Source organism: Nerophis lumbriciformis, linkage group LG18, assembly GCF_033978685.3.
Source record: "Nerophis lumbriciformis linkage group LG18, RoL_Nlum_v2.1, whole genome shotgun sequence".
Lineage (NCBI taxonomy): Eukaryota > Metazoa > Chordata > Actinopteri > Syngnathiformes > Syngnathidae > Nerophis > Nerophis lumbriciformis.
This window is the reverse complement of record NC_084565.2, coordinates 36,369,156-36,384,988: the sequence shown is the minus strand read 5'-3', so window position 1 is coordinate 36,384,988 and position 15,833 is coordinate 36,369,156.

Here is a 15,833-nt window from a genome sequence, read left to right as displayed (position 1 = left end):
GCAATGTTTTCTCATCAAATGATTATTTTTTTTATGTAAAAGTATTACTTTTTAATGCAAAATGGTGACATTTGTCATATACAATTCTGACTTTTATCACAATATTGCCAATTTTTGGGTTGTTCTTGTAAAATAGTGAAATTTTTTGAGTAAAATTATGCTTTGTCATAATTTTATCACGTAAAATTCCGATTATTATTACAATATTGTCAAAAATGTTAAGTTTCCTTATAAAATTGTGACTTTTGTCGAGTAAAATTACGACTCTTTTCATAAAATTGCCAAAATGTTCAGCTTTTGTTGTAAAATTGCGACCGTTATTGGGTAAAATTTCAACTTTTATCATAATATCGCACAAATGTTTCATTTTTCTTGTAAAATGCGTTGAGTAAAATGACGACTTTTATTATAATACTGCCAAAATTCCAAGTTTTTCTTGTGAAATTGTGACCTTTTTCTTGTGAAATTCCAACACATTTTTCACAACAAGCTCTTTTATATTTGCATAGTATGTATATGTTATTCATGTTGTAAATACACATCTTTATATATCTAGAAAGGCTGGTCCTAAAGAAATAGGCATTTTTCAGAGGTCTCAAGAAGGTAAGAAATACACAAAAATGTGTGTGAGTGTGTGTGTGTGTGTGTGTGTGTGTGTGTGTGTGTGTGTGTGTGTGTGTGTGTGTGTGTGTGTGTGTGTGTGTGTGTGTGTGTGTGTGTGTGTGTGCAATGTAGCTCTTCTACACACACTAAGTTGGCACAAATTATACAACTAGAAGGGTTACGATAAAGGTGCTGACAGAAGTGTAGTAAATGTTGTAGTTGGTTGCAGTGTGTGTGTGTGTGTGTGGCCTGGTACTCTGGTATAGTGATCAGATTCTCATCACGGTGGTGATGGGGGGGGTCCAAGAGGAGTGAAGACAGATGTGCGGCGAGAGCGAGCGGTGGGAAATATTAGCAGGACAGCTGCGGGCGGAGCGGCTACTCTTACAAAAGTTTGGCCGCAGTTCAAACTCCTCGTCCTTCTCTCTTTGTCGCTGTCAAAAAAAGAATTCCAGCCGAATCTCCTCCCCCTTTTTTTCTCCTCCGCTCCTGACATTTGCCAAAAGCGCGCTCCGTAAACCCGCGGCCAGGTCGGGGAAGAAGGTCAGGCTTTGACGTGACGGAAGGGTCCCTCGAGTCTGGATGGACTTGATTTCTGTGACGCCGCACGGCACGGTCATGATGACAATAAATCTAATAAAATGATAACAAAACCATCAAATAAATATTAGTATTAGTCATTGGCGTTGCTAAGCCTAAAAAAATTTTTTTTTTTTTTTTTTTTACAAATACATGCCGACATATTCATTATAAAGTGGCCCGAATATGAGTTTAAATAAATAATCATATAACCTGTCATTATTCACTCAGTTTCCCCTCACTTCATAGCGTAAGGTAGAGAGCCCCTTTAGTGCGTCAGTATCCAATCCATTCCACTTGTTCATATAGAAAATGCCGACATCACTCAAAATCCAGTCCGCATTTTCTCTGCGACCTTGCTTGCGGTCCTTGGACTTGTTCATATAGAAAATGCCCACATCACTCAAAATCCAGTCCGCATTTTCTCTGCGACCTTGCTTGCGGTCCTTGGACTTGTTCATATAGAAAATGCCCACATCACTCAAAATCCAGTCCGCATTTTCTCTGCGACCTTGCTTGCGGTCCTTGGACTTGTTCATATAGAAAATGCCCACATCACCCAAAGTCCAGTCCGCATTTTCTCTGCGACCTTGCTTGCGGTCCTGCAGGTGTACGAAGCACATTAGCACACAGCACTGCAGAACAAGAACGGGAACGAATGCAAAATGGACGTAAGAAACTTTTTCAAGAAAGTAAGTATTCATCACTGCTTGTATTAAAATGTATTAGCTCCACTTTACACCAGGTCTGTGTTTGACAAAAAGTTACATTCCCACTCTAAAGCAATGCTGCTACTTAGTTAGCTAGTTAGCCTGAAATGCATCATGAAGGTCCTGGTTATTTATAAAGTTAAATGTGCACTCTTTTTTACCATTTGCTATATTTGGGGTTACTTCCTTCTGGAGCATCAGCTGTGTTTCTCACTTTACACATGGAGGAGAACAGGAGCTGAGCTCATTCACGTATGACTATCATCAGTAGATAATAATAATAATCACTCCACAACCCCCATTGACCTGTAAGAGTCAGGGCAGAGGAGCACATAAAGTGAGATGAGAGAGGCTTCTACTGGAAAGGTGAGCAGGAGAATAATGATACATATAAATAAATATTAAAACATTTTTTTTTTTAATGGCTTATCAATAAGCCATTTGTTTGATTTATTTCTGGGTGGATCATGTTGACTATTGGTCCTCCTAATTGTCAATCATTCTGGTGATGTTACCTTATTGCAGTGAATATATATATATATATATATATATATATATATATATATATATATATATATATATATATATATATATATATATATATATATATATATATATATATATATATATATGTATGAAAGACTTAATATGTATTTATAAATATATATAAGAAAAACCCAGACACCATCTTTGTAGTCATTTTTCTCCTGCGTGGACTTCCGTCTTCCTTTACAATGAGTGAAGCTGCACGAAACCTTGTGTCTGCAATTGTAAATAATTTAGTTTTTAAGTTTTGTGTTTTTTGTAGAATCCATATAAAGTAATATACATTAGCCTATTGTTAAAATAATGAAAGAAACATCATTAAATATATTTGTTTTATTGTATTGTTACATTAATAGCTGTTGTATTGTTATAGGATGGCTTGTTAAACATTTCATAGGATTTTCAGAGGGAGGAAAAACCAAGACATTTAATATAAAATGTAAAATGAATAAATACATAAAAAGAAAAAAAAATGGTTAAAAGCCAAAGTTCAATTTTGTCCCGTTCTTTTTTTTTTACCGGCCCCGGGACGACGGGACTACGTTAATCTCAAGCCCTGGAAGTTACATTTTATTGTTTGCATTATTTGTTTCAGCATTGACATTTGAAGATGGTCCCTCAGCTCTTTGACAGCTTTGGCTCTTTTTCAGATCAGCAGGACTCTTATTTACAGTATATATAAACGTTTCTCATTTCTATTCAGACTTCCATATATATTTAATTTCCTTAACAACTTGCCATAATATATATATATAAATATATTATATATAAGCCAAATTATCCCGATCCAGATATTACTTTAATTCAAGTAATTAAGTAATATTTCCAGGGCTTGAATTTACAACCAGTTTAGTCACATATGTGCCCAAAATGTAATCTGTGCAACTTCAAAATATTTGGGAACAAACAATTATTGTATTGTGAGCGAAAGTCGTGGCATTATCCTCTATGTTGTGAAGTAATAACATAGAGGCTAATGCCATGACTTTCATTGTGTTTCAGTGTATCTTGAAGGATCATGCAAGTAATTGTTTCTTGTTGATGCTGTAAACAAAATGTCACTGTGCAAACCCATGTGTGTTGTTGTACTGAACACAGATTGAAAATAAACCGACTGAAATAATAATAATAACAATGAATCATTTCTAAGTCTTTGTTAGCCGTTTGTGAGGTTTTGTGCTCGTGCGCTACGTTCGCTCACATCCTGTGCATCTCCTGGGGGCTAAGCCCCCCCTGTCCTTAAAAGCTAGTGACGCCCCTGGTATTAGTCCACTGAACTGTTATAAGTGTATATTCTGTGTGATTACAGTCATTTTTTAACTCAACTTGCACACAAACCAGGCATGAGGCTTTGGAAGGCGTGGCTTACTGGCCGGTCTGCTGGTCAAAAGGTCGCCAAAATAATGCTTGAAGAGACATTTTGACACCCGGAAATTTCTAGTTTGTACACTGCAGAACAAGGGGTGCCTAAACTACGGCCCTACCGTCCAAGTTGAATAAAAAATAAATACATTTTACCAAAGAGAAATGTGGGATGCTTCTCTTGTTGCCTTATTTGTATTTGACTTTATTCAATGTTTGGCTATATTTACTGTTTTGCTGCAGCAGGTAGAAAGAAGAAGAGGGAGAGGGAAATTGTGGGTACAAGACAAAAAATATAAATGTATATATATATATATATATATATATAAAATTCTCTCAGTGAGCTTCAAGCACACCTGTGAAAGTGAAAACCATTTTAGGTGACTACTTCTTGAAGCTCATCCAGAGAATGCCAAGAGTGTGCAAAGCAGTAATCCGAGCAAAGGGTGGCTATTTTGAAGAAACTAGAATATTGAAACATGTCTTCAGTTATTTCAGCTTTTTTTTGTTAAGTACATAACTCCACATGTGTTCATTCATAGTTTTGATGTGACAATCTACAATGTAAATAGTCGTGAAAATAAAGAAAACACATTGAATGAGGAGAAAGTGTGTCCAAACTTTTGGCCTGTACTGTGTATATATATCCATCCATCCATCCATTTCCTACCGCTTGTCCCTTTCGGGGTCGCGGGGGGTGCTGGAGCCTATCTCAGCTGCATTCGGGCGGAAGGCGGAGTACACCCTGGACAAGTGGCCACCTCATCTATATATATATGTGTACATGTGTTTGGATATAAATGTGTGTATAATTGTATATAAGTGTGTGTCTCCTCTACCTAGCAGCTATAAAAAGATTAAAACCATCCCAAATATACTACATTATATTACTTAAATTCATTTTCACGCTAAAACACTTATTTTGTAATTTGAAGCTACTTTTGTTTTATTTTGTAGTAGGAGTAGCAACTTCCTTGTTTATTAATGGAATGGTCAGCTGCCTCTGTTTTGACTTGATCAAACTGCGCATTCAAGTGACGTCGAGGCCCCATTGGGGCCACTTTGGGGCCACATTGGGGCCACATTGGGGCCACATTGGGGCCTGTGCGCCTTTATACTGGAGTCTGATGAAGATCACATTTGATCTGTAATCTAAACACTCAGCTGGATAAAAAATCTGATTTTGAAAAAAATTTAATGGCAGCAAGACATTGCAAAAAAGTTGCCACAGGGGCATTTTTACCACTGTGTTACATGGCCTTTCCTTTTAACAACACTCAGTAAACGTTTGGGAACTGAGGAGACACATTTTTGAAGCTTTTCAGGTGGAATTCTTTCCCATTCTTGCTTGATGTACAGCTTAAGTTGTTCAACAGTCCGGGATCTACGTTGTCATATTACACATTTCATAATGCGCCACACATTTTCAATGGGAGACAGGTCTGGACTACAGGCAGGCCAGTCTAGTACCCGCACTCTTTTACTATGAAGCCATGCTGTTGTAACACGTGGCTTGGCATTGTTTTGCTGAAATAAGCAGGGGCGTCCATGATAACGTTGCTTGGATGGCAACATATGTTGCTCCAAAACCTGTATGTACCTTTCAGCATTAATGGTGCCTTCACAGATGTGTAAGTTACCCATGCCTTGGGTACTAATACACCACCATAGCATCACAGATGCTGGCTTTTACACTTTGCGCCAAGAACAGTCCGGATGGTTCTTTTCCACTTTGGCTCGGAGGACACAACATCCACAGTTTCCAAAAACAATTTGAAATGTGGACTCGTCAGACCACAGAACACTTTTCCACTTTGCATCAGTCCATCGCAGATGAGCTCGGGCCCAGCGAGGCCGGCGGCGTTTCTGGGTGTTGTTGATAAATGGCTCTGACTTTGCATAGTCGAGTTTTAACTTGCTCTTACAGATGTAGCGACCAACTGTAGTTACTGACAGTGGTTTTCTGAAGTGTTCCTGAGCCCATATGGTGATATCCTTTACACACTGATGTCGCTTTTTGATGCAGTGCCGCCTGAGGGATTGAAGGTCACGGTCATTCGATGTTTTTTTTCAGCCTGGCTGTGATTTTTCAAGATTCTCTGGGTGATATTACTGACAGTAGATGGTGAAAATCCTAAATTCCTTGCAATTGCTGGTTGAGAAATGTTTTTAAACAATTTGCTCAGGCATTTGTTGACAAAGTGGTGACCCTCGCCCCATCCTTGTTTGTGAATGACTGAGCATTTCATGGAATCTACTTTTATACCCAATCATGGCACCCACCTGTTCCCAATTAGCCTGTTCACCTGTGGGATGTTCCAAATAAGTGTTTGATGAGCATTCCAAAATCTTTTCAGTCTTTTTTGCCACTTGTGCCAGCTTTTTTGAAACATGTTGCAGGCATCAAATTCCAAATGAGCTAATATTTGCAAAAAATAACAAAGTTTTCCAGTTTGAACAATAAATATCTTGTCTTTGCAGTATTCTTTTGTGAAATATTGTATTCTTTGTGAAATAATGAAGTATTCTTTGTGAAATATAGAATTATCCTTTGTGAAATATTAAAGTATTTTTGTGAAATATTGAAGTATTTTTTGTGAAATATTAAAGTATTCTTTGTGAAATATTGAATTATTCTTTTGTGAAATATTGAAGTATTCTTTGTTAAATATTGAATTATTCTTTGTGAAATATTAAAGCATTCTTTGTGAAATATTGAAGTATTTTTTGTGAAATATCAAAGTATTCTTTGTGAAATATTGAATTATTCTTTTGTGAAATATTGAAGTATTCTTTGTTAAATATTAAAGTATTCTTTGTGAAATATTTAATTGTTCTTTTGTGAAATATTGAAGTATTCTTTGTGAAATATTGAAGTATTCTTTTGTGAAATATTGAATTATTCTTTCGTGAAATATTGAAGTATTCTTTGTGAAATATTGAAGTATTCTTTGTGAAATATTTAATTATTCTTTTGTGAAATTATAAAATATTCTTTGTGAAATATCGAAGTATTGTTTTGTGAAATAATGAATTATTGTCTTGTGAAATATTGATGTATTCTTTTGTGAAATATTAAAATATTCTTTGTGAAATATTGAATTATTCTTTTTGAAATATTGAAGTATTCTTTGTGAAATATTGAATTATTCTTTGTGAAATATTAAAGTATTGTTTTGTGAAATATTAAATTATTCTCTTGTGAAATATTTAATTATTCTTTGTGAAATATTGAAGTATTCTTTGTGAAATATTGAATTATTCTTTGTGAAATATTGAAGTATTGTTTTGTGAAATATTGAAGTATTCTTTGTGAAATATTGAAGTATTCTTTTGTGAAATATTGAATTATTCTTTCGTGAAATATTGAAGTATTCTTTGTGAAATATTGAAGTATTCTTTGTGAAATATTTAATTATTCTTTGTGGAATATTGAAGTATTGTTTTGTGAAATAATGAATTATTGTCTTGTGAAATATTGATGTTTTCTTTTGTGAAATATTAAAATATTCTTTGTGAAATATTGAAATATTCTTTGTGAAATATTGAAGTATTCTTTGTGAAATATTGAATTATTCTTTGTGAAATATTGAAGTATTGTTTTGTGAAATATTAAATTATTCTCTTGTGAAATATTGAAGTATTCTTTGTGAAATATTGAATTATTCTTTTTGAAATATTGAAGTATTCTTTGTGAAATATTGAATCATTCTTTGTGAAATATTGAAGTATTGTTTTGTGAAATATTAAATTATTCTCTTGGGAAATATTTAATTATTCTTTGTGAAATATTGAAGTATTCTTTGTGAAATATTGAATTATTCTTTGTGAAATATTGAAGTATTGTTTTGCGAAATATTGAAGTATTCTTTGTGAAATATTGAAGTATTCTTTTGTGAAATATTGAATTATTCTTTGTGAAATATTGAAGTATTGTTTTGTGAAATATTGAAATATTCTTTGTGAAATATTGAAGTATTCTTTTGTGAAATATTGAATTATTCTTTCGTGAAATATTGAAGTATTCTTTGTGAAATATTGAAGTATTCTTTGTGAAATATTTAATTATTCTTTTGTGAAATTACAAAATATTCTTTGTGAAATATCGAAGTATTGTTTGTGAAATAATGAAGTATTCTTTGTGAAATATTGAAGTATTCTTTGTGAAATATTGAATTATTCTTTTGTGAAATATTGAATTATTCTTTTGTGAAATATTGAAGTATTCTTTGTGAAATATTGAATTATCCTTTGTGAAATATTAAAGTATTCTTTGTGAGATATTGAAGTATTTTTTGTGAAATGTTAAAGTATGCTTTGTGAAATATTGAATTATTCTTTTGTGAAATATTAAAATATTCTTTGTAAAATATTGAAGTATTATTTGTGAAATATTGAATTATTCTTTTGTGAAATATTAAAGTATTATTTGTAAAATATTGAAGTATTATTTGTAAAATATTGATGTATTCTTTTGTGAAATATTGATGTATTCTTTTGTGAAATATTGAAGTATTCTTTGTGAAATATTGAATTATTCTTTGTAAAATATTGAAGTATTGTTTTGTGAAATATTGGAGTATTTTTGGTGAAATAATAAAGTATTCTTTGTGAAATATTGAAGTATTCTTTGTAAAATATTGAAGTATTGTTTTGTGAAATATTGGAGTTTTTTTGTGAAATATTAAAGTATTCTTTGTGAAATATTGAAATATTCTTTTGTTAAATTTTGAATAATCCTTTCGTGAAATATTGAATTAACCTTGTGTGAAATATTGAAGTATTCTTTGTGAAATATTAAAGTATTCTTTGTGAAATATTGAATTATTCTTTGTAAAATATTGAAGTATTGTTTTGTGAAATATTAAATTATTCTCTTGTGAAATATTGATGTATTCTTTGTGAAATATTGAAGTATTGTTTGTGAAATATTGAACTATTCTTTTGTGAAATATAAAATTATTCTTTTGTGAAATATTGAATTATTCTTTGTGACATATTAAAGTATTCTTTGTGAAATATTGAAGGGTTTTTTTGTGAAATATTAAAGTATTCTTTGTGAAATATTGAATTATTCTTTTGTGAAATATTAAAGTATTATTTGTAAAATATTGAAGTATTATTTGTGAAATATTGAATTATTCTTTTGTGAAATAAAGTATTCTTTGTAAAATATTGAAGTATTATTTGTGAAATATTGATGTATTCTTTTGTGAAATATTGATGTATTCTTTTGTGAAATATTGAAGTATTCTTCTGTGAAATATTGAAGTATTCTTTGTGAAATATTGAATTATTCTTTGTAAAATATTGAAGTATTGTTTTGTGAAATATTGGAGTATTTTTGGTGAAATAATAAAGTATTCTTTGTGAAATATTTAAGTATTATTTGTAAAATAATGAAGTATTGTTTTGTGAAATATTGGAGGTTTTTGGGGGGGAAATATTAAAGTATTCTTTGTGAAATATTGAAGTATTCTTTTGTGAAATATTGAATTATCCTTTCATGAAATATTGAATTATCCTTGTGTGAAATATTGAAGTATTCTTTGTGAAATATTGAAGTATTCTTTGTGAAATATTAAAGTATTCTTTGTGAAATATTGAATTATTCTTTGTGAAATATTGAATTATTCTTTGTGAAATATTGACCACAAGGATGTTGTTTAAATGTAGAAAAAAGAATCCTAATATGACCCCTTTAGTGAGTAAGAATAGCGATCCTGTGTTCAAAGACGAGGAGAGTGAGGAGGGGCCTGGAGGTGAAGAATGTTGTCCGGTGCTTCGTTCTTTGTGGTACGGCAGCACAGTCGTCCTTTGTGGAGGCCTTGGCTCCTTCCCAGCTCCGTTCCTGTCCAGAAGGACGCCGGGGGGAACTTTCTTCTTGATACTTTTTACTGAACACACCGGCCCATATCGAGCCCTCCAGCGTTTTAGCAGCCGTGTTCAAATAGAGCGCTTTGTTTTATGGCATCCACTGTGCTTTTACTGCTCCGCTGGGAACTTTGAAAAAAATAATAATAAATGTCGAAACAATACTTGTACTATAGCATGCTAGTGTTATACATCAATACTCACCTTGTGTATTGGAAAACAGCTTGAAGTACTCCGGAAAATAATGACCCTGGTGAATGTTAACTATCAGCTTTTATGCGCGTGCGCGTTGTTTATCTTCATTGACCAGCACATGCACAATAATCTTTCAGGCAGGAAATGCATAAAAGTACACTATATTGCCAAGAGCCAAGAGCCAAGATTTTTCTGAGGTGGCACTCGGTGAAATAAGTTTGAAAACCACCGTCCTACCTAGCTTGTGTGGCTAGGCTAATTAGCTGTAGCCACTGTATTTTAACACACTTTTTTAAGACAAATAGTACATTTCAATATTTCTGTCAGCCTGCGACACATAGTCATTTTGATAGTAGGCTAATATCGCTAATAAGACACTTAAATCACGTGTTGCCCTCATTATAACACTATTATAAGGCTTTTAATTCTCTTTTTTGGTCCAGTTTGGCTCTTTCAACATTTTGGGTTGTTGACCCCTGGAAATTATTGTGTGAATGCTACAAAAGATTCACACATATGGTTTTCTACACCAAAATTCATCTATTTATTAAACTTCTTCTTCTCCAGATTTTGGCGCGGTCTACATTCCACATTTTTCACCCGATTCAAACCGTTCCAACTTCAAACTGTTCAGCCTATTCGGGAATCGCGGGCTTTCCCTTTGACAAATTCCAAAAATTCACAGATTTCCCAGAATTCCCGGTTTTCCTGGACATTTTTCCCATTTAAAATGAATTGGCCATTTTTCTAACTTTCACCATTTCCACATTTTTCAACCTATTCATACCATTCCACCTTCAACACATCGCACCATCCTGGAAATTCAAATTACCTTTTTTCCAAGATAAAAAAAATTCCACTATTTTCCAGAATTCCTGGTTTTCCAAAGCCCTATTTCCACTCTTTTTTCTGGCAACTACTCGTTCCACATTTTTCAATGTACGTTTGTATTTCAAACATTCCACCGTCAAAACATTCCTCTTAATTAGGACAAAAAACAAAGTTGTTTTTTTAACTTGAAAAATTCCTGGTTTTCCTGAAATTCCAGAATTCCGTAATATCATTTCTCAATTCAACATTTCTCGACCGATTTGAAAAATTTCAACAACAACCATTTCAACTCATTCAGACCATTCAAGTTTTCTACCATTTTCAAAAAATGTCCTTCTTTTCCTGAAATTCCTAATTTTTTGGGAAATTCACATTTAAAATAATGGGACATACTTCAAAGTTTCACAATTCCTACATTTTTCATCGGATTCCACATTTTTCAACTTATTTTAACCATTCCACAGTCAAAACATTCCTCTTAATTAGGACAAAAAACAAAGTTAGTTTTTGAACTTGAAAAATTCCTGGTATTCCCGAAAATTCCAGGAATTCCGTAATACCATTTCTCAATTCAACATTTCTCAACCAATTTGAAAATTTCAACACCAACCATTTAAACTCATTCAGACCATTCAAGTTTTTTACCATTTTCAAAAAATGTCCCGCTTTTCCCAAAATGCCCAAATTTTTGGGGAAATTCACATTTATATTAATGGGACATTCTTCAAAGTTCCACAATTCCCACATTTTTCATCAGATTCCACATTTTTCAACGCATTTCAACCGTTCCACGGTCAAAACATTCCTCTTAATTAGGACAAAAAACAAAGTTGTTTTTTGAACTTCAAAAATTCCTGGTTTTCCTGAAATTCCAGGAATTCTGTAATAACATTTCTCAATTCAACATTTCTCGACCGATTTGAAAAATTTCTACACCAACCATTTCAACTCATTCAGACCAGTCAAGTAAAAAATGTCCGAATTTTCCCGAAATTCCCCAAAATGTTGGGAAATTCCCATGGGACATTCTTCAAAGTTCCACAACTCCCACATTTTTCATCTGATTCAAACTGTTCTCACTTCAAAATATTCAGCCCGTTTGGGAATTGTGCGCCCTACTTCAACAATTCTAAAAACAAAATCCCGGTTTTCCCATATTTTCTTTTTTTTTCTGCATTTTCCCCTTTCAAAATGAATTGTCCATTGTTCAAAATTCCACAATTCCCACATTTTTCCACCGATTCAAACCATTCCACCTTCAACACTTTCCACTCATCCTGGACATTCAAACTACTGGTTTTCCACATTCAACAAATTTCCAGGAATTCAGTTTTTTTGGTAACCTATTTCCACCCTGACTACTCTTTTCACATTTTTCAATCCAGTTCAACCGTGCCACCGTCAAAACACTCATATTCAGGACAAAAACCAAGTTGGTTAAGGAACGAGAAAAACTCCCGGTTTTCTCGAAATTCTAGTAATTTCTAAATTAAAAAGCTGTTACTAATTCAACATTTCTTGACCGATTTAGACAATTCTAACACCAACCACTTCAGCTCATTCAGGACATTCATGCTCCCAATCATTTTCTAAAAAATCTCGCTTTTCCCCAAAATTCCCAAATTTCCAGAAAGTTCCCATTGAAATGAATGGGGCATTTTTCCAAGTTGCACAATTCCCACATTTTTCAACCTATTCAAACCATTCCAACATTAACACATTCCACTTATCCCGGACATTCAAACTAACACTTTCCCAAGTTCCAAACCAAATTCCGGTTCCCCCGAAATTTCAAACTCTTCAACATTCAATCTATTCTTACATTCATACTACATTCTGTCAGCATTTCAGTTCAACTTCAGCATTGGAGCATTCACACGCAATTCCTTCAGGAATTGCCTCTTCTAGTTCTTCTTCTCCAGATTTTGGCGCTCTACTTTCCACATGTTTCATCCGATTCAAACCATTGCAACTTCAAACTGTTCAGCCTATTTGGGAATCATAGGCTTTCCCTTGACAAATTCAAAAAATTCCCTTATTTCCCAGAATTCCCGGTTTTCCGGGGCATTTTTCTCATTTAAAATGAATTGGGCATTTTCCAAACTTTCACAATTTCCACATTTTTCAACCAATTCAAATCATTCCACCTTCAACACATTCCACCATCCTGGAAATTCAAACTACCCTTTTTTTAAGTAAAAAAAATTCCAGGATTTTCCAGAATTCCTGGTTTTCCAAAGCCCTACTTCGACCCTTTTTTCTGGCGACTACCCCTTCCACATTTTTCAACAGATTTCAACCGTTCTACTGTCAAAACATTCCTCTTAATCAGAACAAAAAAAAGATTATTTTTTTTATTCCCGGTTTTCCTGAAATTCCAGGAATTCCGTAACACCATTTGTCAATTCAACATTTCTCGACCGATTTGAAAAATTTCAACACCAACCATTTCAACTCATTCAGACCATTCAAGTGAAAAAATGTCCGAAATCAAACTAACACTTTCCCAAGTTCCAAACCAAATTCCGGTTTTCCTGGAAATTCAAACTTTTCAACATTCAAACTATTCTTTCATTCATCCTACATTCTGTCAGCATTTCAGTTCAACTTCAGCATTGGAGCATTCACACGCAATTCCTTCAGGAATTGCCTCATCTAGTTATATTATGTTATACTATAAATTATATTATATCCCTGCGATGAGGTGGCGACTTGTCCAGGGTGTACACCGCCTTCTGCCTGTCAGGCTTGTCCCTGACAGTTTGGTCAAGTTTTAGTTTTTCCTCTGTCATTTCCTGTCAACGCTCTTATTTTGGTTATTTCCTCATTGTCTCCCTGAGTGCTGCTTCCCCTCAGCTGCGGCTGATTGGCACCTGGCCACACCTGGTGTCAATCAGCCAGCTGCTATTTAAACCTGCCTTCCCCTCCAGTCAGTGCTAGATTATTGTCGCTAATACTTGTTGTCACTACTACCTGTCATAATACTTGTCGTTGTAGCTCTGTCTACTAGTGATGGGTTGATGAGGCGTCATGAAGCGTTTCGACACATTGCAAAACTGTATTGATACTGTGTCGATATTGTGTCACTAAATACTGACATCTGCTGGACATTAAAAATCCCTACAGGCAACCTATGGACCGACTCAACTGACACTTATTTTATGCCTTAGTACAGGGGTCACCAACCTTTTTGAAACCAAAAACTACTTGGGTACTGATTAATGCGAAGGGCTACCAGTTTGATACACACTTAAATAAATAAATATATTGTCATTTGTAAGTTACACGTAAGTGTGATTTAAACAAGAATGGCTAAATAAATAAATGTATATATATAAAAAAAATGTGTATTTCTGTCTGTCATTCCGTCGTACATTTTTTTTTCCTTTTACGGAAGGTTTTTTGTAGAGAATAAATGATGAAAAAAACACTTAATTGAACGGTTTAAAAGAGGAGAAAACACGAAAAAAATTAAAATAACATTTTGAAACATAGTTTATCTTCAATTTCGACTCTTTAAAATTCAAAATTCAACCAACAAAAAGAAGAGAAAAACTAGCTAATTTGAATCTTTTTGAAAAAATTAAAAAAATAATTTATGGAACATCATTAGTAATTTTTCCTGATTAAGATACATTTTAGAATTTTGATGACATGTTTTAAATTGGTTAAAATCCAATCTGCACTTTGTTAGAATATTTAACAAATTGGACCAAGCTATATTTCTAACAAAGACAAATCAGTATTTTTTCTAGATTTTCCAGAACAACAATTTTAAAAGAAATTCAAAATATTTTGAAATAAGATTTAAATTTGATTCTACAGATTTTCTAGATTTGCCAGAATAAATTTTTGAATTTTAATCATAGTAAGTTTGAAGAAATATTTCACAAATATTCTTCGTCGAAAAACCAGAAGCTAAAATATTTATTATTCTTTACAATAAAAAAAAAATACATTTACTTTAACATTGATTTAAATTGTCAGGAAAGAAGAGGAAGAAATTTAAAAGGTAAAAAGGTATATTTGTTTAAAAATCCTAAAATCATTTTTAAGGTTGTATTTTTTCTCTAAAATTGTATTTCTAAAAGTAATAAGAAGCAAAGTAAAAAATAAATGAATTTATTTAAACAAGTGAAGACCCATCCATCCATCCATTTTCTACCGCTTATTCCAAGTGAAGACCAAGTCTTTAAAATATTTTCTTGGATTTTCAAATTCTATTTGAGTTTTGTCTCTTTTAAAATTAAAAATGTCGAGGAAAGCGAGACCAGCTTGCTAGTAAATAAATACAATTTAAAAAATAGAGGCAGCTCACTGGTAAGTGCTGCTCTTTGAGCTATTTTTAGAACAGGCGAGCGGGCGACTGATCTGGTCCTTACGGGCGACCTGGTGACCGCGGGCACCGCATTGGTGACCCCTGCCCTAGTATATACAATAATATAAACCAAGTCATTGTATTTCATCTAGGATTATTTCATATCTTCATTTAAATAAAAATATATTTTTATCTTTTTTAGATACAGTCAATAAATAATGTGAACATGTATCATAACATGGAAATCTAAGAGAACGTGTTGTGGATGATTGTGGACTGGGAATTGTTTTAATTTTATTTTTTTACACATTTTTATTTAAAAAAAAAAAAAAGTTTTTCCGACGTATTACATTTTAGACGATTTCTCTTCTTAGTTATTATTTCTCCGGCTGTAGAATAGACCCGCTCACAGGGCACAGAGGAGGCGTCAGTGCGACACATTTCGCGTATCGGTCACGTGACCAAAACAGCTCATGATCGGTCACGTGACTTTCTAAAAGCGGTACGCGCACCGACACAGGGTTTTGCCCTATGAGCTCGACGCATGCGCCGATGCATCGGTGTTGCCGGACCCATCACTACTATCTACTTTTGTTCACTCTGCTCATGTCATAGTTCCTTCGTGTCACAGTAAGTGTTTTTGTTTCTTGTCGACAGTTAGCCTTTGTGCTATTTTAGTTCATAGCCAAGTTTGTTCTCCGCCTTGTGCGCGCCTTTTGTTTGTACCCTTTTGTTAGTTTTTTTGCCATAGTGTTAAATTAAATCATGTTTTCTTGTACCAAGCCTGCCGCCATCTCTGCATCTTGGGGTTCGTC